The 21,726-nt window shown below is 40.7% G+C and overlaps 1 protein-coding gene and 1 pseudogene across 1 annotated transcript in view; both read right to left on the bottom strand.

Annotated features, from left to right (window-relative positions):
* LOC126257955 (serine/threonine-protein kinase D1) overlaps nt 1-21,726 on the bottom strand; it is a 191,641-nt gene that overhangs the window by 19,529 nt on the left and 150,386 nt on the right. The gene's annotated exons all lie outside the window — the stretch shown is intronic.
* On the bottom strand, nt 14,125-14,242 carry LOC126212686 (5S ribosomal RNA; annotated as a pseudogene).

The raw sequence follows: 21,726 nt of genomic DNA, 5'->3' as shown, positions 1-21,726 counted from the left end.
TACTGTGAATATCAGAAATCTGGTAAAACATTACATCTCCGACATCATTACGGCCAGAAAAAGATCCTGCAAGAACAGGACCAATGAAGAGAATCGTTCAAGGTTACTGAAGTGCAACCATTCTGCAAACTGCAGCAGATTTCAATGCTGGGTCATCAGGAAGTGTCAGCCTGTGACCCATTCAACAAAACATCATCAATATGGGCTTTCAGAGCTGAAGTCCCACTTGTATACCCTTGATGACTGCACAACACAAAGCTTTACACCTCACCTGGGCCCACTAACAACGACATTGGACTGTTGATGTGTGGAAACATGTTGCCTGGCCAGATTTCAAATTGTATCGAGCGGATGGACGTGTACAAGTATGGACGCAACCTTATGAATCCAAGGACCCTGCATATCAGCAGGGGACTGCACAAGCTGGTGGAGGCTCTGTAATGGTGTGGGGTGTGTGCAGATGGAGTGATACAGGACCCCTGATATGTCTAGAAACAACTTTCAGGTGACATATACATAAGCATCCTGTCTGATCACCTGCATCCATTCATGTCCACTGTGCGTTCCAACGGACTTGGGCAATTCCAGCAGGACAATGTGATACCCCACACGTTCAGAATTGCTACAGATGGCTCCAGGAACACACTCTTCTGAATTTAAACACTTCCACTGGCCACCAAACTTCCCAGACATGAACATTATTGAGCATATCAGGGATGCCTTGCAACATGCTGTTCAGAAGAGATCTCCATTCCCTCGTACTCTTATGAATTTATGGACAGCCCTGCAGGATTCATGGTATCAATTCCCTCCAGCACTACTTCAGACATGAGTTGAGTCCATGCCACGTCGTGTTATGGCACTTCTGCATGCTTACGCGGCCCTACACGATATTAGACAGGTGTACCAGTTTCTTTAGCTCTTCAGTGTAGTTAGCTTGCAGAGATGCTGTAACTGGGATACATCTGGAGGGGGTGTTTGGGGTGGGGGGGGGAGGGGGGTGCATGTCAACAGTCTCCCCCTAGACAATGACGAAGAGCCTCAGAATCATATGGGACCATACATTTTAGAAATCTACCTGATGTATGCAGTATTAGTACCATGAAAGTCAGGATCATTGTAGCGTTCGCTGTGAGATGTTTTAAAAACTGTACAGGGCTATTCAATACAAATAGAATGAATGATCTCGCTGGAATATTTTTTCTGGATGAAAACACAATTCACATGGCATATGCGATCTGTTGCAATCATCATTTTAATGGCAAAACAGAATTATTCAAGGAAAATAGTTTTAATCTTCTAGAGAATCTACCACTGTGAGGTAGCTTGTGCACCTCAAATTACAGAGAGCTTAATGATTGGGAGCAACCACACTGGAAGTGTATTTGTGGAAACACAAACTGATATATGGTACCTGAAGAGAGGCAGCAACTTACTTAGTAATTGCAAGGTCAACAGTGCGGACAATTGACAGATCTGTTCTTGTAAGATAAACAAGCTGAAATGAAAAGGGAAGCAATGTGGATAGCAGAATTTTGCATGGACCATAATTTAATTATTTCTAATTAGGAAAGAAGGATGTGCACATGGGAGACCCTGCAGACACCAGAAAGTTGCAGGTAGATTATATGAAGGCAGGACACTGATTTACAAACCTGTTTTTATGAAGCAAAATATTTCCTGCGTTGGGATCTTGCTACTAGAAAGACTTTGAGAAAGTGGCTGAATGATGCAATGGGACACAAGGGATTTTCTTCTGATGAAAATGGATGTTTCTGCCATGTTTTCAGAGAAGAACGTTAGGGTTGAGGAGAGATATGAGGGACAGTGTACATTGATAAGACAGTAGAGAAGACAGGGGACATGGAAATCTCTGCACTTGTCCGTGCGCAGCGAGGATAGCTGTGTATATGATGGTGAAATATGATCAAAGAGTCGAACATCTCCGATACAACAACAGTTGGCATTCATAACCAGTTCCAGGTGCCATGAGCTTTCTGAGAAAAACCTTACAGGATAACATCGCTATAATCAATTTTGGAAATATAAGTGTTTGTACAAGTTTCTTTTTCAGGTCAAGAATTTCATTACAAATATATCTATGAGAGTGTGACTACTGTTTATATGGTGGGCAGGAGCAAGCTGAAGTAGTGACACATTTGGAGAAGAAAGCATCAGCTTAAATTTCACACTGTAAGGACTACTGCATAGAAAATTTATGTCAGTGTCACCAGCTGTAATAATAAGTGTGTATGTAAATTCGAGACATGAAAGAGCAGTTTCGAAACCTATTTTTTGAGGTTTCCATAGGACACATATCAGGCACTTTCTGTTATGAACATGATATCTATGAACATATTTGCCATTAGTATATCTTCATTATTGTTGGATGTGTGTAGCACAATAGATGACAAATCAAAGCAAATGCAAGCCCCTACTCCACCCTTTGATCTGTTACTTCTGTCGTATCTTAGAAAGATGTACACATCTAGATTTATCAAACTTGTGGCAATACTTGGTTTGAGCCAATCTCAACAGAAGTATGAAATCTATGTTTGTCTTGAAACATATGATGGAACTCCCTTAGATGAGCTGACAATGATTGGACAATTGCATATGCATTCAGGGGCAGAGTACATGAGGGTGCCACTGCTGGACACTTGCAACTCAAGTCTCAGTGCTGGCAACAGAAAAAGCATAATGAAAACATGTTGAGGTGGGAGAGTGCAGGTTCCCAGAAGTGAAATCAACAGCTGTCTTCAGTCAACAGTTCTCAGGGAGGAGAGAGGTTTTGCGGCCGAGGGCAGCAGCATTTGCAGCGGACGTTGAACAGCAGACTTGCGACAGTAAAAGAAACCTGCTAAACAGAGCTAGAATGATCTGTGTGCAACAGCACTGAAAGCAAGATAAACAGCATAAAAACAAGGTGTATTATTAATCCTAGAATACTAGTGATGCTTAGTATGTATGCATAGTGGTACGTTACAAGTTACAGTTCCATAACTGTCCACACTGTGCATCTGGGTTGCACTAAATGCTTCAAGCATGCAGTAAGCAAGTGGAATCCAGCATGAATGGAATTGGCTATTACTTGGAGCGGCGGCAACAGAGTCAAAAAGCTAGGTCACAACACCAAATTTATGTATGGTAAGTTTTTTTTCTCTTTTTTTTTTGGGTAGAATATCTGTATACATAAATAACATGTATCATTAGTATCAACGGGTGTTACGAGATTATATTCATTACCTGGGTGTTTTGGATGTTTAGAATTGCATCAATGATTTACACATCCATGGCTTATCTAACAAGACTATATGACAGATATGAGCAAGAAACTAAAGACAGCAATAAAAAGAGTATTACAAAAGAATGTGCAAGAACAGCAAGGACCTCTTCCACAACATGGCCCAAGGAAGTACTTGTCGCCGACAGAAGTGACACTACAGTGCAGTGCAAGTAGCATGGTTTCCACGCATAATATAGTAACCTTGTCAAAGTGCTTCCCCAACAACTGCCAGAGGTGCTGTAGTGTATGATGCTTGTGCACTTACTCTTAGAACAGTTTTTCATTCTGCTGTTAATTAGTTACAAGGTACTTTAGACTATTGAATGTTCTAGTTGTTGGGTCTGTTCTACTTTCATGTAGAATGCCTTGACCTAGTATCCATCGTTAACCAACTCCTCCTGCAACTGAATAAAGTGTTTAGTGATTATGACATGAAGAGTCTCTGTCGCATCAGCAGCTAATATCATGCATGTAATAATTTGTTCTGTTAGCCACAGACACAGAGCCACCCCAACACTGGTGACCCCGATGTGATAGAATTAGCCATATTATATCACGGGAAGGACCTGCATTTGACATGACAGATGCATCGACAGAGCCCATGCCTTCTGCCTCACAATTCCCCGTGTCTTTGCTGTGCTTTGCCACACTTCTGGCAGCATAACCCGCTGTTATGATTTACTGAAACTGATACAACAGGTTTCCGCTCCACCGGAAGAATATATCAGACAAATCCGAACCCTAGAAGACATTGGCAACAGAAGACCCTCACAATATTTGCGACCCCTGAAGAGAAAGGTGAATATGGCAACCATGCCTAATAGTTTGTTGTGCACACTGTGGAGTAATTGATTGCCACCCCAGATAAATGCCATTATTGCATCACAAACTGGCATGCCCTTAGACCCTGTAGCAGAGTTAGCTGACAAGATATCTGACGCTATATCGCCGTGTCAGTGAGTACAGTGGCATGCAACAGCTTTTTGCTGCACTTGGTAACATGGGCCGATTATCACACGCTGCCTGCCAAAGTGGATTTACTGACCAAGAAGATGGAAGAATATTGGCTCCTTGTGACTGCAGCAGAGGCATGGGTCATTAGCTCAAGCAATCAAGGAGCTGCTCGTCCACCACTTCCTTGACATCAGGTACTTACAAACACGCCGTCTGGTGGTATCAGGTAATTTGGAGACTAGGCAAGGAATTGTACAATGCCCTGCTCAAACCCAAATGCTGGCGGCAATTGGATGTAGATGTGTCGACCAATTGCTGGGTGTCATTTCAGCGCCTATTCATCAGTGACTATAAATCCAGGCAGATATATCTTGTACATAATGGTTCTGACTTATGTGTGTTCCTTGGATGAAGTCGCACAACAAGTGGCTGTGTACCCACTTCTGCTTCACTCCTGCCAAAAATTCAATGATGCTGATAGATGGAACACTGCGAATCAGCCTGGAACTCAGGCTACGACCTGTCTTTATGTGGGATTTCATGGTTGCAGACATGTGAGAAACCATAATTGGTGCGGATTTTTTTTGGCACATTATCAACTGCTTCCTGACATGGTGAATACATTGCTTGTCAATGGTGTCGTTGAGCAGCTGCAGGTTTTTGTCAATATGCAGCAGTGCTCATGGGTAAACTCATGGAAGACACCTATGGTGAATATGTCAACTGACTGAAGACATTTCAAGCTCTTACAAGACCTGTGAGAGCACTGAAGGACATACCCCACGACATGATACATCACATACGGACTACAAAAGACCCAACAACTTCCTGCTGACCTAGGCACTTACCACCAGTTTGACTGCCACTGCAAAAGTGGAATTTGACAGTATGATGTGTGATAGTGCGATGCATTCTACTACACTTGGCACCAAAAAAGAACAACGCATGGTGCCCTGGTGGTGATTATAGGGCCCTAAACACTAGAACTGTTCCCAATTGATACCCTGTATCATTACTTTGGGACTATAATTACGCATTATGTAGTGCGACTGTATTCAGTGTTTTCGACTGTGTAAAGGCATACATGCAGATTCCAATGGCGAAAGCAGATGGCCTTTTTTGAGAGTCGGTCCAACTGGAGGCCACAGACTTTCGCGAGCAGAAGCTGCTTGCATGTGGCTTCTGAAAAAATAATATGAACTGTCATCTTGGCACTACAACAAGCTGGTCAACAAAGACATAAATCACATTACTGGGATAATCAATATAGTGCGCAAACAATTTAGCCGACCAAGAAAATTGAATCTACGCTGCCTTTGCACAAGTTACACGAGGCTTGCTGCAACAAGTGTGGGAAGAAGTTGATTACTGGTTGCGTGTTTGCCACATCACAAATGGTAGTCACATCGAACGAAATCATTTGATACTTTTATGTGAAACTTTAGGTTGTTTGCTACAAAATGACACATCTATCTGGAAGTTATCTCAATAAATTTCTATATCATTTCAATGTCAAAAGTCCTTTTTGACTTACCTTCTATACACCGCCAGTGCCATCTTGGAGTTTGTGTGACAACACCACTAGCACTATCAACACTGGGCAGGGACTTGTATTAAATGCCAATGCAGAAAAGTCAACAGACATGCGCACATGTTGGAGGGCAACTTTCCAGACCACCAGCTTGATCTACATAAATTTGTAGCAATGGGGTTGGCCCCTTAACCATAAAGGGCCAATCTTATTTATTAACAATGATAGACCATTTCACCTTCTGGCTGGAAGTTGCACCAGTAGACAACATCCTGGCAGAGATGCTAGCTTCTGCCTTTGTTTCTACTTGGGTGTCACATTTTGGTTGCCCTTCACAAGTCATGATGAATCGCAGATGCCAGTTTGAGTCCGACCTGTTCAAACAACTGACTAAATCCTATGGCACTGTGCATTACAGAACGATGAGCCATCACCCTGCCAGCAATGGGATGACAGGAACCTGGACTGATGACTGAAAGCACACCTGATGTGCCATGACTAAAGTTGGACCACAGCCCTACTAATGGTTTTGCTTGGCCCGAGAAACACTTCCAAGCCAGACTTGGACACTTCAGCTGCTGAACTTGTTTACAGTGAAATGTTATGCCTGCCGGAGGGGAGGGAGGGGGGGGGGGGATCCGCAGTCCTTGTGGCTAACCAACTTGACAGATGTGACTTTTTTTGTCAGTTGAGAGAACACACCTCCCACATCTGGTCCCTGCAAGTGTCCAGTCATGGCACCGGTCTAATGTACGCACACGAAACATTCAGAATTGTACACACATAATGCTACACACTGACAGTATCAAACCCCCATTACAGCCACCTTACTCAGGAACACACAAAATAGTATGACGAGGAGATCATATGCTCAACATTATTGTTAATGGCAAAACCACTACTGTCTCACTAGACTGCATGTAACCTGCATATCTCTTTCAAGAAGAAACCTCAACAAGGGCAACACAGCACAATCCCAACCCAGTTCCACCAGCTTTGTCACTGCTGGCTCCCCAAATCGTTGAAATAAGGAAGCCCTTAGAATGCACAAGACTAACAAGTCAACAAGTACATTTTCCTACAAGATTCTGGACACCGTTCCCCCTTTTCTGGTGGGGGCTGATGTAGCAGACACAAATGACACTACAGTGCAGTGCAAGTTGCACGGTTCACATGTATAAGTTTGTAACTCTGTCAAAGTGCTCCCGTGACAGCTGCCATACGTTCTGTGTTCTATGACACTTGTGTGCTTACTCTAAGAATAGTTTTTCATTCTGTTGTTAATCAGTTGCAGAGTTACTTTTGGCTATGAAAGTTCTAGTTGTTTCATTGGTTCTACTTTCATGAAGAATGTTCAATTGAGTATTCGTGAACCAACTCCCTGGGCAATTGAATAAAGTGTTTAACGAGTCTGATGGGAAGAGTCTCTTCATTGCATTGGTGGTTAATAGTACGCAAATAGTAATTGTTCTGATAGTTGCAGACACAAGACCACTCCAATCATACTCTTCTTACCACCACCTCTCCAAGAAACGCATAACAACAGTTTATTATGCAGCTTGTAACAAGTCAATAAGCAGTGAACAACAGAAAAAGGTGGGCATCGATTGCCCATAATGCTCCTGCACGATTTCCATTACTAAGTCATTTTATATCCAAACAACAATTTGCGCACAATAAGGACCCTTGTTCTCAAATAATAATGTAAACACATATAGCATTGTTGTGTGCCTTTTTGAAAACCACTGTTGTACAATATGCACTCTTGCATTAAAGGCTTTACACCAACAACATGTTATTAATTACAATATGCTGTCAATATAATCCATTTAAAGATCTACACATACAGTTAATGTACTGTTAGTATAAGTAAGGAGGTATTAGTGCTGTAGGATTAATGGTTCTAATGATGAGTAACAACAATATGATGATAAACTGCTAAATAAAAATGGAAGTAAGACTCAGTTGGTACAGTAATTGACAAAGTTAAGTAACAATAAAAAGCAGGAATCAGTAAGGAAGTTGACCAAAACATTTAACACATTAATTAAGTTATGGTTAACTACAATCTACAATAATAATATAAACACACAAACTAGCGGCAGCAAGAGTTGACTTGTTCTTAGCTCCTAAAGCACTGGTTTTCAAGTTCCTTTACATAGCAAACTGATCTTTTTCCATTTTTGGTCTTAACCATTATCTTGCCATCATTTGTCCATATGTTTCATAGCCCAAATCTCGAAACTGCATTATTCAAAATGTTTGAACTTTCAGAGGTAAGATGTTCTTTTATTGTCAGACCTGACCCTTGAGTTTCTTCTCCAGTCTGAAGATTTCAGATCTTTTGCTGTACGACACAAATTTCACTTACACTGGTCTAGTTTTTGTACATCCTGGCACCCTACATCCCACGCCATGACTTCTGTCAATGTCATTCAATGTCTCATGCAAGCCTAATTTCTCGTGAATAAGATTCATCACTATCTCTGCTATTCTCTGGAATTCCAGACAGTCTGAAATTATTGCGTCTCTGATATTTTTAAGGTCAGATTTTTCAATCAGTTACTGTTTGGGAAATTGGGCCCTATCCTTAATTTCTTTTTATGACTTGTAAAGAGCACGGATCTTCCTTGCATTTACCTCCAGAGTTTGCTGTATTTTATCTGCCACTGCTGCAATGCCAGCATCATTGAGGGGCTGGACAACAAGCCCAAGCATATCCTGTGCTTCTAGCACAGCACATACCTCACCCGTGATGAGTGTAGTAACTTCAATGATGCTGGGCAATGCAGTCATGATTCCCAGTGTTGGCTTGACTGCTGCATTCTCGGCGACCTGGCTGCTAGGGATGCTGCGCATTGTTCACTGATTTGTCATCTTAAGAGCAGATTCACATACCATACTCTTAAAATGAATTGCTTATGTGACACTAGGCACTTGTCACATGAATCTTGAATATACAGAATAGTCATACTGCTTAATACCACCTCACTCGCTTGCTGCCATCTTGCGTTATATGGTCTGTATATGGTTTAGTTGTAGGGGAACTCTACAGTTTTTGACACTTTGGAGACCAGGCTCGAGCACAGTTTGGTTGCAACTTTTGGTCACTTACCTAATAGCATCAAAAGTCTGACAGATGGCCATATAGCATTTAAAAGGAAATTAAAAGAATTTCCTAATGGCAACTCCTCCTACTCATTAGATGAATTTTTGCATACAGTAAGTGGGTAATTTCCCAACCCCCACAAAAAAATTAAAAATATTAGGTGTCATGTAATATTTTGTGTAATGTAATATCTTGTACAGACACCTTTTAGTAACCTGATACGTTCAACACCATTACGAAGTGTCGTGTTCATGATCTATGGAACAAGTACTAATCTAATCTAATCTAAAAAGACTAAGCTAGAGTATAGTTTGAACCAATGTTTTCTTGACACTTGAACCACCTATTGCTCGAAAACTGCACTCCTTTCATGGGAGAACAATGTACATATGCACCATGATCTGCCCCTTGGCTGGTGCTGCATTCTGTTATCAATTTCTAAGAATTATTTTGAAAGAAACCTTACTGAATGTAACAGCTGCTGTCATGAATGACTGAACCAACATGGTACAATGAAGTAATTTGTAGGTTTCACAGTCTGCTGAAATTCTGCTACAAATACATCACATTTGATGAGTGAGCAAGAAATTTTTGGAAGCTCAAAAGGAAGAAATTATCAAACACTTACCTTGCGCTTTTTCCCTTGAGAGGATAGTCATACTTTCTGTCATTGTTGTTTTCAAATTTGTAATCTATCAATGAACTAATGTAAATAAGAGAAATAAATCTTGAAACTTGATTGTTTTTTAGTATGTATTACTTCTGAAGATACATCAATTATGTAAGCACCAGTAACTCTTTAAAAAACGGCACACATGGACTTTTTTCTAGCCACAATATTCTTCTAAGTAGCTAGCCTCAAAACTGTTAACACTATGGCTCAAGTCAAGGAAGTCGCAGCCTAGCATGTCAAAAAATCTTGGCAATATCTGGTTCAATCCTTCCACTTAACTCAGAAGCAGGGGGACAACAACGCATTCTGGGGACAATGCTGAAATTATGCAATTAAAAAGTTGGAGCTACACATATATATTTTGTATATTGCTATCCATGATAATCGGTTGGTATTTTGGTTGATGTTACCAGATAAGGTGTAGTAGCTACACATGATAGCATTAGAAGATTATGCAGATATATATTAGGTTGGTGCATAAGTTCACAGCAGTATTGTTTTGTATATTGGTATTCTGTTTGCTAAGGGGTTATTTACCATTTGTCGTGTTTTATTTGTAGTTCACTGTTGCTATTTGAATTATCATACCACTATTTTGTCATCTGGAGATAGTGAGTGGAGCTGAGAAAACTAGAAAACGGAGTGTCACATGGAGGAATTGGAACATTTCTGACATATTCTTCTGTTTACATTCAACAATGGGGTGACAGCATTGGAGGCACCAAGAAACATTTCACTGTGTAACAGGATAATGCCACTGTACAGAGCATGGGAAGAAGATGGTTTTCTAATTTAAAGACATTTGTTTTGTCATTAGTTACTCTCTATGTTCAGGAAGACTTTCGGGGTTTGACAAAGATCATTTAAATGCATAAGTCCACTATGATCCACGTCAGTGTACTCGAGAAATGGCAAATGTGATGAACTGTCATTCCAACATCATGTGACATTTGCATACCATGAGGAAGGTTCAAAAAATTGAGTGTATGGGTACCACATGCTCCAAGCCAAAATAACAAAAATCAGTGGGTGACCATAAGTACATATCTGTTTGCATATCTGGCTCATGAACAACGCCAACCATTCCTGTTCTCTATCATTACTGGTGATGCAAAAAGGTGTCTCTACACTAACATAAGGAAAAGAAAGGATTGTTGAGCCCAAACGAAGACCTCCATGCATTCAGAAAAGATAATGTTTTGCATGTGGTGGAACAGTGACGTTGTGGTTGGTTGATTTGCAGTAGGGGACGAAACAGTAAGGTCATCGGTCTCAGCGGATTAGGGGGGGATGGGGTAGGAAGTCGGCTAAGTCCGTTCAAAGGAACCATCCCAGCATTTTCCTGAAGTGATTTAGGGAAATCAAGAAATACTTAAATCAGGACGGCAGGACTTGGGTTTGAACCGTCGTCATCCAAAATGCAAGTCCGGTGTGCTAACCACTGTGCCACCTCACTCCATGATTGTGTAGTGTACTATGAACTGCTTGCCTGAGGTGCAATCATCACTGGTGACATTTATTGTCAACAGTTGAGACATCTTGCAGATGCACTCCAAGAACAATGACCAGGAAGACTGCAGGAAGTGATGCTCTTTCACAATAAGGCGACCCACATTCTACCAGTCTGACAAAAACACTCTACAAGAGTTGGTCTGGAAAGTCATTCCACACCCACCTTATTCACCTGATCTTGTGCCATCATATTTTCACGTTTTCAGATCTCTACCGACCAACCTTCACGGAGCTACCTTGCCAGATGAAAATGCGCTCCGAACATGGCTCAGTGAGTTCTTCACCCCAAAAACATATGATTTTTACAGTCTGAAATGTTACATTCTGCTTGGGCAAACAACATTTTACACTTCTGGTGTAGTACAAGGAAAGATGATTGTGACAGAATAATATTAAGAAGGGAGTAAATTGTGGAACATACGAGGTCTATTCAAAAAATTCCTGAGCTTTGTCCACAAACTTTTCCTATGCTTACCTTTTACTTATTGTGCATGGTCTCCTTTGAAATACTCTCTGTAGTGTCGGCAGACTTGCCAACACTACGCACACTAATTGAAAGAGGCGGCCAAGATGCACGCGCTAACTCACGAAGGATGGAGTGAGGTCTGAAACAGGAGACTTAATGAATGCTATAAAGAAAAGTACGTAGCTTCTGGACTACTTAACTTTTAATCCGTCCTTGTATACATCGTTCTTGATTATACATCTGGAGATTGTGGCGATACAAATGAGACTCGTATGATACATGCACTGATACAATTGGCGCCTTGCTAAGTCGTAGCCATTAACTTAGCTGAAGGCTATTCTAACTGTCTCTCGGCAAATGAGAGCAAAGGCTTCGTCAGTAGTCGCTAGCAACGTCGTCGTACAACTGGGGCGAGTTCTCGTACGTCTCTCGAGACCTGCCGTGTGGTGGCGCTCGGTCTGCGATCACACAGTGACGACACGCGGGTCCGACATGTACTAATGGACCGCGGCCAATTTAAGCTACCACCTAGCAAGTGTGGTGTCTGGCAGTGACACCACACTCTCCTCCACAATTAATACGCTGTTTCCAATTTGATTTCCACTTGTGGAAGTGGTCTTGGTAAGCGCTGTCTGCAAAATTTCTTTTATCTATTGTTGCAAATATTCATCCTTTCAATGGGGAAATCAAGAAAAGTCCACAGGGTCAGGTCTGGAGCATACAGAGGTTGAGGCAGCACAGTGATTTCATTTTTTGTGCAACTGTCATGCACCAACAGGACGAATGTGTGGGTGTGTTGTTGTAATGCAAGAGCCACGAATTGTCTCGCCACATTTCAAGCCGTTTCCTTCTCAAATTTTTTTTGCGGGCATCGCAACACAATGGTACCATTGATTAACAGTTTGTCCCTTTGACACCAATTCATGATGAACTAGTCCTTCAAAGTTGAAGAAAACTATCAGCATGGATTTGACATATGGCCTTACCTGAGGAGTGTTTTTTAGTCTTGGAGAACCTTTCCTGACATACTGTGAAGATGTTTCAACATCATAACCATAGGCTCACATCTCATCACCTGTTAGGAGTCTCTTGTGTGAGCCAAAAGCTCTTCACAGATTGTGAGGTGAAGGTCTTTCTGGTCTTGACTCATGAGCCATGGGACGAACTTGGCAGCAACAAAATGCATTCTGAGATGCTGTGTCAGGATTTAATGATATAATCTAACTCATACATTACAGTCTTCTGCAATCACTCATTCATTCAGTCTTCAATTGGCACATACAATTTCATAAATGTTCCTGACATGAGCGTCGTTGATAGACTTTGAATGGGGCCCTGAACAAGTGTCATCTTTAGCTTCCATCCAGCCTATTTTAAACCGTGTGAACCATTTGTAACACCAAGTACAACATAGTCACTCATCATTGTAGCCTTCCAGCATCATTTGGTGTGCCTCTGCAAAGGTTTTCTTGAGTTTCACACAACATTCAATGCAGACATTTTGGTCCTCTAACTCTGCCATCTCGAAATTCACAAACCATGTGACACAACATTCTACTCAATATGGCACTAAACAAGAACTGACAGATATACAACAATGAAACTTCCAACAGTTACACATTACAAACAGGCGTGTGCAGGGATGCCAAGCACATGTCACTCCAATACACCATTGGTGTGAAATTACAAATGTTCAAATTTTTTTTGAACAGACCTCGTATACTGTGAATGGGTGTTTGTTTTCATATATGCAGACATTAAATGGGAGGTGTGGAATACGAGAAAATGGCAAGATGTGATGGCAAATACATGGATCCACCTGCTGTGGGCAGGACCTTTTACATTTTGGTGTTGCGGTTTGGCGGTGGCTCGACAATCAAAGAGCAACCACACTCTCCAAGAACAAAAACCAAAGACAGGATGGTTTTGTGACAAATGAAATATATTGTAATCTGGATTAACATGTTCAGCCTTCGAGGCACATGTAATATGAAAAGTTGTGTTCTACTCAAATTCACAAGTCACTAATAATCTGTACACCCACTCAAGAAAATATATGTTTTTATAAGGAAAGTAATGGATGTGCTTTTTCATGATATGAGTAGAAGTCATGATATGAATAGAAGTTATCTTGAAAAATCCTGGCAGATTAAAACTGTGTGCCGGACCGAGACTCGAGTTTGAGTCTGAGTCCGGCACACAGTTTTAATCTGCTAGGAAGTTTCATATCAGCGCACACTCCGCTGCAGAGTGAAAATCTCATTCTAGAAGTTATCCTCTTTTTCTGCAATAACAGTTGCCGAACATTAGGACATCAAGCCTTTTCTTGGCTATACACGGGATTTCAGAGGCACTGATTAGCAGGATCTCTAAAACTAAACTCCGCCTGAACAGGCCATGAAGGCCCAACAGTACCAACCGGCTGCTGTGACATCCTCAGCCCACAGGTGTCACCGGATGCAGATATGGAGGGGCATGCGATGCGGTCAGCATACTGCTCTCCCGGCCGTATGTCAGTTCCATAGACCGGAGCCGCTACTTCTCAATCAAGTAGCTCCTCAGTTTGCCTCACAAGGGCTGATTGCAGCCCACTTGCCAACAGCGCTCGGCAGACTAGATGGTCACCCATCCAAGTGCTAGCCCAGCCCGACAGTGCTTCACTTCAGTGATCTAATGGGAACCGGTGTTACCACTGCAGCAAAGCTGTTGGCAGCAGGATCTCTACTTCAAGAAAATCAACTACAGCAACTGGATTAAAAGAAAAAGGTTAAATAAGTTAAATGTTATGTCGGGTGACAGATCTCATGAAGTGTTCTGACTCAGCAGGAGCAAGCTAGCAACTACATAACACCATAAACCAACCACAAAAACACTTACAAGTATGGAGGAGGAGAAAATTTTTAGTAGCTGAGCAATACTGCAGGGGTGCTGCTGTACGACACATTGCAGTCCACCTATCGCTGTATTTGGGACATTGGCTGCACCGGGTGCTGCAAATCATTGCAGTACATTGCCAAGTACATCCAGTTGCATCAGCTACACGATGAGACAGTGCAGATCATCAGAATGAGTGAGCTATTCAGAAAATACAGAAACCCACCCACTTTGAAAACTTTTTTGGTCTAGACAATGACACAGTGTTTCAGTGTTATCACATTTAAGAAAACTGTGCAGTAATAGAGGGTACATAATAGCGAATATTTGCATTGTATGCCAGTCATCACAAGAAGAATGGCCGCAGAGGCCCCATAATGGATTACACGTCTTTTGTGGCAAATGTCTGGCAAAATGAATTCTAATTTTTAGAAATTATCTGACAAAGTAGAATCTAAAAGTAATGAACTGTCAGTCAAGGTAGAAAATACGATAGAAGAACTAAAATTAGAGATAGCAGAACACGTCAAAAAGGAATTAACATTGCAAGTACTTTGACCCAGTTGCCTCAGGAGTTGAAGGATGAGCTCAGTAGCCAATGCGATTTAGTTCGCAAGTAAGTAAAAAAGCAATTCAATGAATTAGATGGTAAAATTAACAAAGTAGATCAATTTGTTGTTAGAGAGTTCAGCCACATTAAAGAGCAACTCTCAGAGGCAAACAAGCAGTTCAAATTTAGAGAAATGGTTAACACACATGAAATGCTATCTAATTTAGAGGAACGATTACACGAATTTGTAAACTCTACTGTACAAGAGAAAGTAGAATTGCTTCATACTAACCTTGTTTCTAAGGGAAGTAATGAAGAACACAAAAAAGAGTTAACAAGACTATGGGAGGCTATTGAGAGTACTAAGCAGGAAATCCATAAGAAGGCAAGTATAAATAACAGTGGTGTAGTGCTTTGAGAATTTTGGAGGAAATTCTAGAATCACTCGGCCTTCCACCGTTTCAAACATCTGGTATTTTAGATATGAGTAGGAGAAACAAATCAGCCAACTGCGCATTGTTTATTTGTATGTGCAGGTCAAAAAGAAAAGCCATGAGGAAAAAAATGGACACAGTGGCCGAATGGCAGCAGACAAGTACTTGCTATACGTTCCACAGAGTTTTGTGTACAGGCAAAGAAGAACAAGAAAAGTTTATGTAGTATTCTGTGCTCTTTAATGTCTGTGATGATTTTAAAAAGACTAGTGGACAGCTGAAAGCATGTTCCTAAGAGCACTCATGAATTAGACTCGTCTGAGACTAGAGATTCTCGAATTACTCTATGTCTTGGTTATGATTGAAGCGAGACACATGTAAGCTATTTTGAAGAAGTGTAATTGATTCTAATGTTCAAAGAATGAGTTAGCTTGCCGAAGTTACTGTTTATGAACTTTGAAAATATTTTGTGATTGAACTGAAAAGTATTCTACGAGTATACAAATTTTTACAAGAATAGAAAAGAAGTTAGTAAATTTCTTTACCCAGCACCATATCTTCAGAGAAGAAGCTTCCGGGAGATCGAGGTAGCAGATTAACCAGAGATGAGGATTGGCTACACACAATGGGCACGTTAACTGAATTTAAACCTTCTCAGGGTTTTCCTTAGGGTTATTCAATGTTCTTCCCATGTAGCGGATATAATAAGGATATCGTCCACATATATTGATAGTCCCTTAACAATTCCCTTTCTAACACCTCATCCAGTGCGCATATAAAAACAGATACTGAGATATTTAGTCAAAACGGTAACACATTAAAATGATATGATATCCCATCAAATAGAAACTTCTTTGAATCAGGGGGTAACCGAATTTGCCAGTACCCAGCAGTCAGGTCCATCGTGGTAAAATACTGTGCTTTTTCAAATTTTGACAGTAATTCCTCGATATTAATTTGCCTGTTTCGTTATGTCTCTATGTGTTTGTTCAAAGTGCATGCGTGTAGCACTAACCGCTCACCCCCTGTAGCCTTTTTTTACCACTACTAAAGGGTTATTCATAACACACGTACTACATTCTATTATTTTGCTGTCAATCATCTTATCTATTTCTTCTTTAACTGCTTCTTTCAAGCTCACTGGTATCGGATAAGATTTACAGAAAAATGGAGTATTATCTTCGATCTTAAATTTACGAACATAGTCACTAATACTACCCGGACTATCAGAAAATACCATTTTATATTCCAATAGAATTTTAGCTAAATCCAATTTTTGGTTGTTGGTTAATATTGAGGATCCTTTTACTTTATTTTGTATGTCAGCTCGGTGTGATGCATGACTTAAGTTTTCAATCTCTGGTAACAATTGCGCTGTCACTGTTAATTGCAAAACGCTGATTCTCAGTTATTTGTTTACTATTATAGGGGTCAGTCACAAACTTTACATTTATTATAAGCTAGGCCTCCTAATGCATTTCTACGACCTGGGCCCCAGCCCTGGATCCAGATCGCACAATGTTTTCCTCATTACTTGTAATCATCGGGTGGTTACCAAACCGGGATATTGCATTACCAGTTTGTACTCTATTACTACTGTGTGCAAATTCCTGCAATGTTACTGGGCCTATATTCGAAGGTGGATGTCTCTTTTGATAATTTTCGTCACCACCACTCCGATTACACTGGTGTACTCTAGCCAAATTAGTCTCATGTCTCTTAAAATTATTACTACTACTATTATTACTTTTGCAGAAATTCTGACCTTCATTTTGATGTAAGTTCTCATTTTGGTCTTTATTCAAGGCATTCAGTGCGTTTACAAAGGATAACAATTCTTCTACAATCTTCCACCCACCATATAATATATCTTTCCTAGCTTAGAAGCCTTATTAAGATTTTAACTAATTCCTCTTCCTCCACGGGTTTATCCAAGTACTTTGCTCATGTCAGATGCCAATCAAAATATCTTCTCATTGTTTCCCACGTACTGTTATAATACTTTTGGTCCCATAAATCAGATGATAATTTTTCTTGGGCCAATACTTCTTAAACTTTTTCTGGAAGTTGGCCCAAGACGAAAAATTCTCAATGTTCACAGTGCCTCATTCTGAAGCTTTTCCTAAAAGGTACCCTACCTTGAATTCTATTTTTTTCAAGTACTCCCAGTTTCTAGGCAAGGCTTGGTTAAATTGTTTTAAAAAATGAGTTGGGTGTATGTCCTCGTCTGGCTTAAATTTTGGAAACAGTCTAGACAATCCTGTATTCGCTCCCCACTGTAAATCTGTCATGACTTCACTAGTCAATACAACATTAGAAGAAGTCACTCTTTTATCTACTCTATCCTGCATAAGTTTGAATTCTTTCCATAATTCATCGATATTCCTCTTAGTGTCATTGAGTTCATAAGAGAGAGTTGTAGACACGTTGTTGAGGTTACTTTCGCAGCAACTTTTCTGTCAGTTGTTCCCTCTACCTGTTCCTCCAGACCGCTTATATTTATAGTGTCTGAAGTTGCTAGTTTTTCCTTAAAATTTCTTTCCACGTCATCAACTCGAGTGTTGATGCCTGCAATTTACGATTGGACAAAAGGGATCAGCTTATCCTGTCTTTCCACACTATCTTTTAAAGTATGCAGCCTTTGTTTTACCACGTCAAATGTGACATTACACAAACACTGAAATGATCCAAAATTTTCACTAGGTTCAGACCCTATATTGTTACACTTGTCTTCAGCATCAAATTCTAATTTCTGGGTCAACTTCTGAAATTGGTCGTCTTGCTTTTGGCTCAGGTCAGTAAACATTTGATTCATCTGGACAGTTAAGGAATTATTTAATTCATTCTTTAAATCTAACAGCAAATTCTCCACTTCATCATTTAATGCATCAAACTTAGAATCTAAAGCTTCACCCTGTGCTTCTAGCTTTTCACTTAAAGTAGAGCTTATTTCATTCCTCAAAGAGGCAATTTGAGCAGTTGAAGTTACACTCTGTGCTTCTAACTTAACATCTAATTTAGACTGTACTGAGCCTATGTCCTTTTTTTAGAGCTTCATTCTGGGCTTTAATTAAATTTACTAATGCAGACAAATCTGGCATTCCCATAGTCACCCTGATAGCTGTGACTGGTTCTGCTAGTTGTTGTTCTTGATCCATATTCATTTTACTCTTAGCTCTTGTTATAATTAAAAAAAAAAATCCACCTCTACGTAGCTGCGTTGGTGAGCGATGCGATGGTGAGTGGATGTGTAATCAATGCTGGTGGATGGCACTGGCGCAGGCGACATTGAATGTTGGTTTCAGCATCGGTGTCGGCGGGCGGATGCGTAGTCAGCACTGGTGAGCAGCAACTGGTGTAGTCGGCGTCAGTGGCTGGTTACGGAGTCAGCTCAATGTACGGGTGTGAAAACTGCTTACTCCCCACAACCAATCTCCTTAGTTGAAAAATTGAGTTGTTCTCTCCGGTTTTTTCCTGCTTTTACTTTCTCAAGTCTTTTACTGTGTTGCACTCGCAATTTTCTTCCACTGGTTTATTGGACTCAATACAAGTATTGGAAACACTTCTCGTATCTTGTTATGTCCAGTTGCTATGGCAACTCATAATATCTTCTTCCCGTTTCTGTCATAAAATTCCTGTTTTCTTAGGGTCCTGTCACTTAAGTCACCAAGTTCTAACGTTCTCTGGACGACATCAAGAGACAGTGTGGTGCTGGGGTGCAAGACTCACGAGTCTTTCAATTCAGTTAACTTGCCCATTGTGTGTGTAGCCAATCCTCATCTCTGGTTAATCTGCTACCTCGATCTCCCAGAAGCTTCTTCTCCGAAGATATGGTGCTGGTTAAAGAAATTTACTAACTTCTTTTCTATTCTTGTAATAACTTGTATACTCGTAGAATACTTTTCAGTTCAATCACAAAATATTTTCAACGTTCATAAACAGTTACTTCGACAAGCTAACTCATTCTTCTAACATTAGAATCATTTACACTTCTGGAAAGTTAGCAGGGGGTGATTTGGAGGCAATGGAGGTGGTTCATGGCTGGATAGAGGAGTGAACTGAGTTAGGCAAGGTTCAATATTGATCTTGGGTTGATGGTGAAAAAGTGTTTCCTCTGTAGGAACCGGGAGAAGGTCTTTAACAAGTCCTGCACGATTGAATTTAGGAGTGAGGCAAAAGGTGAGGCCTTTGGAAAGGACTGATATTTCTATGGGACCAAGGCTTCTGGAGGAAAGGTTCATGACTGTGTTGCGGGTCTGTTTAGGTTCTGGGTTCTGAGTGGTGGTGGGAGAGAGTTTTGGAGGGTGGGGTAAGTGTAGTAGGTCTGTGAGATAGGGTTTGTCAGCTATGAGGGGATTTGAGGGAGGTTTGGAGGTTGTTGTAGAGGTGGTGGACAGTGGCACTCCGAGGCGGGAATAGGACATGAGCAGGATGGAGAGCTTTTTGAGGTGGCGTTGTGCATGTTGCTCAAGTTCCTGCAGGGCAAGAGTTTCAATCCGTGTTATAGGTTGCAGGAATTTGGGATTACATAGCAAGAGAATTTTGCGGGCAGATAGAAGGTACTGCAAGGAGGATTGGGCGTGGTTGATATGGTTTACAGGACTATGTTGATGAGAGCTAAGGATTGGTGGAATCTGAACAGGTGGAGATCATTGTGGAAGGAGGGGTGGCAATCAGAGATGGGTAATTTGATGGTAAGGCCATTGGGGGGGGGGGGGGGGGAGGCTAGGGATAAGGAAACTTTTCTGTATTGACGCAGATGGAAGCAGCAAGGATCCACGGTGGTGCAAAAGAATGCAAAAAATTACGTAAAAAAATAGAATTCCATCCAAAAAATTACGCAAAAATACACCCAAATAATTGTGAAAAATCACGGAAAGAACGAAATGGATGCACAAGGGGGGGGGGGGGGGGGGGGGGGGGAAAAAGAGATGAAATCTGATGAGGACGACGATAGCGGAAGGTGACAACTCACTAAAACTGGCAAGAAGTCACAAGGATCAAAATAGAGAATAACTAAAAGTTAATAAATATTTGAATATTACTGTGGGTAGCATGTTTGAGTGTGGATAAGCGTGAATCTTTTTGTTGTGCCTATCGCGACTCAGCACCTCCACTATATGGCGAGTAGCAACTTTCCTTCTCTAATAAAATACAATGTTAAGGAGATAAAGTGTTATATCCCCTAGGGATGTTAACGTTCTGTGTTAACAGGCGGAGTGACAACTGCCGGCTCCCGAGTTGTTTTCAGTGTTCCTTCCAAGATTACTTTTCCTGCACCGAATTCCCTTTAAATCTGAAACTACACTATATCTATTCTTGGATTCTTATACTATCCTATGGTCCTATTGCTTCACCATCCTTGTCTTTACTTGACTGACAAGCAATGGCTGCTGTAAATCACTAATATCAAGGCCATACTGCTTCTTGTAATAATAGCAATAAATAATCGTATCACTATTCGTGGTCTCCTAGGTGTTACATATGCTTCTGGTCCACGTTATGTAATCAACTGAATAAATTGTGTTGTTACGTCGAGTCAGTACTGAAGAATCTCTAAGTGTTTTCATAATATTCTCTCTAAAAGCAGTTGGATTCCGATGTGATACATCTGCAGTTACATCCATAACAATTAGAGCCTGGTGTAGATGTAAGTCAACCACATGCTCCACTCTAGTTAGCAACAGTCTTAAATCCCGCCATCGACGTAGATTTAGAAGAAGTTTTTGAGTATTTAAGTTACCCATGCGCTCCACTCTAGTTAGTGTTAAATCCTGCCATCAACATAGAGTTAGAAGAAGCCCTTGAGTATTTAAGTCACCCATGCACTCCGCTCTAGTCAGCGACGATCTCTAATCCCAGTATCAGAGTATAGTTAGGTCTCAGTTTTGCCTAAGCTGTTCTTTGAGAGTTACCAAGAAATATTAGATTAATAGAAGATGGAAATTTGTACGAAACATTACATAACACATAATTTTTTTACCCTTTGTAAGATATAATACAAATGCGATTCACCAACCAGTCTTTTCCGCCATCCAAGTATATTTAGGTTTTTATTTTTGCCTAAATTAGTCTTTATATGTAATTTCTTCACCATTTTTCCATACAAACCTGTGTGTAGAGGTATTGATGAACGGCGACAGATAAAGAGAGAGAGAGAGAGAGAGAGAGGGGACAGTATAATATGATGGTACTATTGAGATATAGTGATGTGGAGGCGACATGAAGTGAACAACTAGACAAATATTTGATTGTAAGTAGTGTGTAATTTTCTATTTTTATAGAATATTTTATACCTTTTATGTAATGTAGTATAAATGGGGAGGGTTTGTATCGA

The sequence above is a fragment of the Schistocerca nitens genome, chromosome 1 (genome assembly GCF_023898315.1).
Source record: "Schistocerca nitens isolate TAMUIC-IGC-003100 chromosome 1, iqSchNite1.1, whole genome shotgun sequence".
Lineage (NCBI taxonomy): Eukaryota > Metazoa > Arthropoda > Insecta > Orthoptera > Acrididae > Schistocerca > Schistocerca nitens.
This window is presented reverse-complemented; position numbering and strand designations above follow the sequence as displayed.